The sequence below is a fragment of the Arvicola amphibius genome, chromosome 10 (genome assembly GCF_903992535.2).
Source record: "Arvicola amphibius chromosome 10, mArvAmp1.2, whole genome shotgun sequence".
NCBI lineage: Eukaryota > Metazoa > Chordata > Mammalia > Rodentia > Cricetidae > Arvicola > Arvicola amphibius.
Window position 1 is genome coordinate 80,278,213 of NC_052056.1, and position 7,643 is coordinate 80,285,855.

Sequence of the window (7,643 nt, forward strand, 5' to 3'; positions counted from 1 at the left end):
GTGCCAACACTGGAGATTAAGAGAACTGAAGTTGACAGGCCACGGACTCCATCTGTCTCCCAGGTGGAGGGATTCGCCACTGCAGTCTGATAAGATGCAAGCTCCGTGGTCTGGAGTGGGTGGGTGTAACTGGGAGCCTGACTTGGATGGGTTTAAGGTCTGCTGCGGCCTGTCTCAGGTTTGTGTGGGCATGTGAGTGCAGGTGCCGCAGAGGCCAGAGGTGTTGGGTCGTCTGGAGCTGGAGTTTACGGGTAGTTGGGAACCACTCAACATGGATGCCACATCTTTCTGTTTCTTTTTGTTGTTGTTGTTGTTGTTTGTTTTTTGTTTAAATCACATGTAGTCTACAGCTAGCTCCTGAGAGACAGCAAATGTGGCGGAAGCTCTGGGCACTTGGGACTTCCTCTCACAAGTTTACCAAAGACACATGTGAGGCACTGCCCTCAGCTCCCAGCCCCCCTTCACCTGTGGTCAGGTTCCTCTGCAGCACTGTGGGGTGAGTCCGACTCCCCTCTTGAGGCTGTTAAGTGGGAGAGCGGTTCCTTTCTCTGTCATTCTCCTCTCCACTTTTGGTGTTACATTCTTTTTTTGTTTGTTTTGTTTTGTTTTGTTTTTTGAGACAGGGTTTCTCTGCAGCTTTTGGAGTCTGTCCTGGAACTAGCTCTTGTAGACCAGGCTGGCTTCGAACTCATAGAGATCCGCCTGCCTCCCAAGTGCTGGGATTAAAGGTGTGCGCCACCACCGCCTGGCTTGGTGTTACATTCTTTCTGACTCCTTATAGCGGTCGCCTAGACATTTTTTAAGTTTTAATTTGTGTGTGCACATTCCACAGCACGCATGTGGAGGACAGAGGACAACTTGCAGGAGTCTCCTCTCCCCCTCCACCGTGTGGGCACGAGCCATCAGGCTTGGCTGCAGGCACCTCTACCTGCTGAGCCATCTCACCAGCTCTCTTGCCCACCATACCCTCAACCATGTTCCGGGACTACTGTAACATGACCAGCCAAGCGAGGTGTCTACAGCGTTCAGCAACATCATAGTTTGGAGCTTACAAACACACACAGCAGCTTCCCAGTGAATGTCCCATCTCAGTCACTCCTGGGCTCCCTGTCTGTCTTGACACCATAGGAGAATCTGAAGCAGAAGGTTCCGAAGACTGCAAGCTCAGAGCCTGTGTGTGTGTGTTTAGCTTCCTCCCATGTTTTGGAATTGGCCCGTGAATCTGTCACACCAGTTGTGGCTTTTAAAAACAAAAAGCAACAACGTGGGGTTGGGGTGGCTGAAATGATGGCTCAGTGCCTAAGAGCACTGTCTGCTCTTCCAGAGGACCCAAGTTCGATGCCTACCACCAACATGGCAGCTCACAACCATCTGTAACTCCAGTTACAGATGATCTCTGGATCTGCTGGCCTCCACGGGGACTGCACACACATGGTACACAGATAATGTATGCAGATAAAACACATGGAAAATAAAACCAAGTCTTTAAAACCATGGCCTTTGGGGGCTGGTACTGGGCCTGGAACCACTAACTGACAGCCTCAGCTTTCCTTTTGCTTCTTGCGACAGGGTCACACTAAGTTTCCCAGGCTAACTTTGAACTTGTGATCCTCCCACCTTAACCTCCCACTGATCTGGGTGACAAGTCTGGCTAGAAACAGGTTCTTCATCTCTCAGCATTTCCATTGTTCTATTTATTTGTTTTTATTTGCTTTTTTGAGACAGGGTTTCTCTGTAGCTTTGAAGCCTGTCCCAGAACTCACTCTGTAGACCAGGTTAGCCTCGAGCTCACAGAGATCCGCCTGTCTCTGTCTCCCATGTGCTGGGATTAAAGGTGTGTGACAGGACACCAGGCTATGTCCATTGTTTTAATCCAGAGGGCTGTGTTCTCTCTGAGTCATCTCCCAGTGTCTGCTGTGTGTGGTGGGGTCTGGAGTCAGACTTTCAGCCCCTGAGAGGCTGGAGTCCAGGTGGCTGTGGATGTACCTCACACTTCTACTTTAATCCAGGTCCCTACTTCAAGTACAAATTCTTAACTTTGTACTGAATGTGTGTGGTGAAGTCGCCCCCAGCAGGTCCTATGAAGGATGTTTTGCTGGGGTTATTTCCCACTGCTCTGTGATTCTCTTCCTTTGAGTTTCTTATGCATTTGGATTCTACTCAAGAAAGTGAAACCTCTATAACGAACAGACTGTCAAGACTTTCAGGGCCCGTAGGGGCTGGGGATGTAGCTCAACTGGGAGAGTACTTGCCTAGCATGCATGGGGCCCTGGGTTTGATTCCCAGCACTGATAAACTAGGTTCACCCCTGTAATATCAGCATTCAGGAGGTGGTGGGAGGAGGATCAGAAGTTCAAGGATGGACCAGTGAGATGGCTTAGTGGGGAAAGGAGCTTACCACCAACCTGAGTGATGATGATCCCCAGGAACCTACATGGAAGAAGGGAATCCTGAGAGTTGTCCTTTGACTGCCACATGTGGTGCAACCAGCTCCCTCCTGACCAGGCCATGCCACGCCAAGGAGGGTCATTTCCACCAGTGACCAGCAGGGGGAACAAGGCAGAGCTGGCAGAGCTGTTTGCCAGTGAGGACTCTGCCCCATGGGATGTCCTGTCTGGAAGACCCCAAGAAGGCTCAGGATACAACCTATTCTGGCACATGGCTCCACTCCCTCTAGGGGCCCTCCTAGCTTCCAGAGCCCTGAGTGCCCAGAGATTTCCCTTCTGCTTTGGCCTCCTCTCTGTCCCCAGCCTCTCCTTCACCTTCTCCAACAGTCTCAGTGTCTGTGATAAGCTTCCAGCCCAGTTCATGTCTGCAGCACCTGCTGTGCACCAAGGATGCTCACACACCTCAGCCCAGCTCCAGATTCGACTAATTGGTGGGATGTGGTGGTGCCTATAATCCCAGCACTTGGGAGGTAAAGGCAGGAGGACATCCTTGGGTACTTAGGAAGTCTGAGGCAAACCTGGGCTATATGAGATGTCTCAACAACAGCAATAAAAGGAGCTAGAGTGTAGTTGGCAAATGCTAGTCATAAAAACAAGAGGACCTGGGTTCAACCCCCAGCAGCCATATGAAATAATCCAGGCATGGTGGTACATGTTTGTGATCTCAGCACTAGGGAGGCAGAGACAGCAGAAGCCTAGACATCATTGGTCAGTCAGCCTAGCCTAATCAGTGAGCTCCAGGTCCATGAGAGACCCTGTCTCACAAAATAATGTAGGTGACTCTTGAGGAACAACACCCAAGGTTGACACACACTGGCCTCAACTTCACACACATACACACACACATACACAATCAAACCTACTGCCTGCCTGACACTTGCCCAGTGACTTCAGATCACAGGACTGCATAGCTAGGATAACCCCTCACAGACCCTCCAGCTCCCCATGCTCACGGATGTCTCCCCCCTCTAGCCAGCCCCCAGTTGTAATGCAACAGTTCTTTGCCCTATTCCTTCCCATCTCCCCTCAGGTCATTGTTGACCCGCACTTAAGATCTTATCTCCCAGTAATCCCCATCCACCAAGCAACCAGAGCCAGGGTTGAAGTTTTTGTTTAGACTTTAATACTTGTATTTATTTATTTGTATATGTGATGAGTGTGTATGTTTATGGGTGTGCCTCAGTGTGTGTGTGTGTGTGTGTGTGTGTGTGTATAAGTTAGAGGGCAGCTTGTAGGAACTGGTTCTCTCCTTCCACCGTGTGCATTCTAGAGTTCGAACTCAGGCTTTCAGCCTTGGCAGCAAGCACCTTTACCCACTAAGCCACCTCCCCTCCCCAACTACATGTTTTATTGTGGCTGAAATGTTAGCATTCATGCCAGCCCTTTCTCACTATAATGTTTTGTTTTTGTTTTTGAGAAATGGTGTCATAATGTAGACTAGGCTGGCCTCAAACTGACAAAGCTCTGCCTGCCTCTGCCTCCTGAGTGCTGGGATTAAAGATGTGCACCACCATACCTGGCTCTCTTAACGTTTTTGGTCTTAGCTGGCAGTTCTTGGTGACCTGGAAATCTCTATGTATTCTAAGCTGGTTATGATCTTACCCCCTATATCAGTGTCCCCAGTGTTAGGATCATAAGTGTGTCCCACCACACCTGGCTCATGTTCTGTATGTTTTAACATACACATCACAATCAGACTGTGTTCTTCCCTGCTTCAAAGGCCCATGACTTCTTGATCCATCAGTAACCCTGGGTCTCCTTTAGTCTTAACACAGCCTTTACCCCCTCAGGCCCTTTGCAAGTGTTGTTTCCTTACTACAAAGGGTGTTAAGGGTGTCACTCGCTGGACAGTGGTAGTACCTTTAATCCCAGCACTTGATACACTGAGGCAGGTGGATCTCTGTGAGTTCGAGTCCAGCCTGGTCTACAGAACTAGTTCCAGTACAGCTAGGGCTGAGAAATCCTGTCTCAAAAAGCAAGCAAACAAACAAAAAACAAAGGTTGTGACTCATCTCAGGGTGGGTACCACCTCAATTCTAGTAGCATTTAGATGTCACCTCCCTGAGAATCCTCTCTTGACCTTTATACCTCAACGGTCCTCACCTCCACCCCCACCCCCAGCTGCCATGTTTGGCCATGAGCTCCCCTCATCCTTCCTTTTACCATGCTCTTTTGTGTCTCTGTACAGAGCAGTCTTGGTGCAGACTGGTGGCACCCACCGGCCTCCGCTGTTTTTTTTTCAGATTTATTTATTTATTATTATGAATACAATACTCTGCCTGAATGTGTACCTGCATCCCTGAAGAGGGCACCAGATCACATTATAGATGGTTGTGAGCCACCATGTGGTTGCTGGGAATTGAATCAGTACCTCTGGAAGAAGAGTCAGTCCTCTTAACTGCTGAGCCATCTCTCCAGCCCCTGCCTCCGCTGTTTTAATGTCACTTAGGTGACACTCAGAACTATCTGTTGAATGAATGAAAGCTCGCCCAGCTACCACAGGCAGGATGGAGGCAGGACTGAGCCCCAGGCCTCATGCCAACTGCTGCCCTTCTGTTCTTGTATTCCATTCTGAGCAACAAAGCTGAAGTCAGCATCAGAGAACACACTTTGGTGGTGCCCGAGATCGAACCCAGGGCTTCACATGCTCGGCAAGTGCTCTAACACTGAGCTCCCTTCCCAGCCTTCCCATGATGCATCATCACACACAGTTCCCCGACCTCATGCAGATGTGGTCATGGGGCTATTACAGCTGGTGGTGAGTCACATGGAGTGGGCCCAGGCAACAGATGTAAGTCTGGGAAAACCCTCCCACCCGGGGCTGAGACTGTATCCATTTCACTCCTTTTTGGTTTTCTCATGTTCTCTCAGAGCCGGGACCCAGCTTGTGCTCCGCAAAGGGAAGTGGTCAGTGGTCGGCTGCTGCAACTAGGAGCACTGGGGACACGTGAACCCCTGGAGGCGGCCTTCTCCTCGCGCTGGGGGAGAGGGAAGAGAGCTCAAGTAGACACATCCTTCAGGGACGGGGCTCACATCTTCCTGGATATGCTCTATGAGCATCAGGAGGGAGGGCAGGACCACTACAGAGAGCTACTGAGACAGTGGCTGACTCTCAGGCAAGTTGGGGAAGATGTGTGAAGAGGGGGGCAAAGGGGAGCAGCAACCTTAGTTGAGAACAGGTTGGCAATGTATAATCACAAAGTTCCCTAGCTTCCCCTTCACGCCCAGTCCACTAGCCTTTCTCTTTGCCCACGCCCCCACCCATTTATTTAACTCCTTGGCCACGCCCCCCAAGACCCAGAGCCTCACCCACCTCCATGGCTTTTTGCAAACTGTGGCCTCTTCTCAGAGCAATGTTCTCGCTGTGCACAAAGTTACTTTGAAATGCAGTGTTGAATTATTGTTCTTTGTGAATATTAACTATAAGCATGAAAAGCCCAGCACTCGGGAGGCAGAGGCAGGTGGTCTCTATGAGTTCAAAGTCGGCCTGGTTTATATTGTAAGTTCCAGGACAGCTGGGACTACATAGGTCCTATCACAAGGTAACAAAAGCAAACACAAGAATGAAAATCCAACCAGCCTGGTCTACAAGAGCTAGTTCCAGGACAGGCTCCAAAGCCACAGAGAAACCCTGTCTCGAAAACAAAAAAAAAAAAACAAAAAACAAAAAAAAAAAAAAAAAGAATGAAAATCCAATTCATAGCTAGTCTTAACTACTATGATTTTGAAGTTATATTAAGATATTTACCTGTTGTGATTTTTATTATTGTGGTTGTTGGCTTTTTGAAACAGGGTTTCTCTCTGTAGACCTGGCTGTCCTAGAACCCACTCTGTAGTTCAGGCTCGCCTTGAACTCAGAGATCCTTCTGCCTCTGCCTCTTCTGCCTCCTGAGTGCTGGGATTAAAGGCATGCACCACCACCGCCTGACTCTTGTGATTTCTGACTTGCTGCTTACCACAAATGACTGGAAATAAAGACCATATCTCACCTAAGCTCATGGGCTTCTTGAACTTGTTCTATCTCACCGAACGGTGGCCTCACCTCTCTACCCAGCCGGAGCGAGAGTTCTACGGGGACTGAAGTCTCTATGACTGTCGCTGAGTAAACAGGACCGGGTGTCTGCTGTGTCTGTGGGACGTCCCACGGCAGGGATCACAATGGCGTCAGAGGACAGTGCCTCTCTTTCTAATCTTTGACCTTCCTTGTTTCTTGCCTTACTGCTTTGACTGACTGGTTTTTTTTTTTTCTTTTGGTTTTCTGAGACAGGATTTCTCTGTGTAACAGCCTTAGCTGTCCTGAAACTCACAGAGATCCACCTGCCTCTGCCTCCTTCCTGTGTGCTGGGATTAAAGGCGTGTGTCGCCACTGCCTGGCTTGACCTGGATCTTTTACAGTGTTTAATTGCAGCAGCCACCACAGGTGGTCAACTCCCAGTTACTAATTTATACGGTGTTCTAGCTTCATCTCTGTTTCTGTCACAAATACCCTGACAAAAACCTCACAATTCAGGCCATTATAGTGTGGACATCAAGGCGGGATCTTAAATAGCCTCATGCTCACAGTCTAGAGTAGGGAGAGAATAACTCATGAATCCTGCTTGCTTTATTGCTCTCCACTAGCTTTCTCCCCTCTCATACAGCGCAGGACCCCTGCCGAGGGAATGATGCCACCCACAGTGGGCTGGATCTTCCCACACCAGTGAACAATTAAGAGTCCCCTACAGACACGCTCACAGGCAACCTGATCTGGACGTTTCCTCGCTGAGACTCTCTCCCAGGTGTTCTAGATTGTGTCAAGTTGAGAGCTAAAAAGGAACCAGCCCATACAGCAGGGGGTCGGAGCCTGAGGAGGAGGAGCTAAAGGCACCTCCTAACGGTACTGTTTGTAACTCCCAGCAGGAGCTATTGCTGAAGTCAGACTGTAGCTTTGAGGTAGTTCACTACATGAGGGGGGAAGGGAGGCTAGCCCACAGCCTTCAGGTGCTTACAGTGAAACAGGTGTTGTAGATGGTCTACTTAATTAGGCTGGACTGGCATGTTGGCTATTTGAAGCACTGGAACTGTAGAAGGCTTTTAGTCTCACACGCAGTAGCTTTGAAGGGCTGGGGCTCTGAAAAGGTTGGAGCATGCTCAGAAACCTACCCATTTTATCCCGCCCCCAACCCGAAGAGCATGGGTGCCGTCATTCCTTCCTCA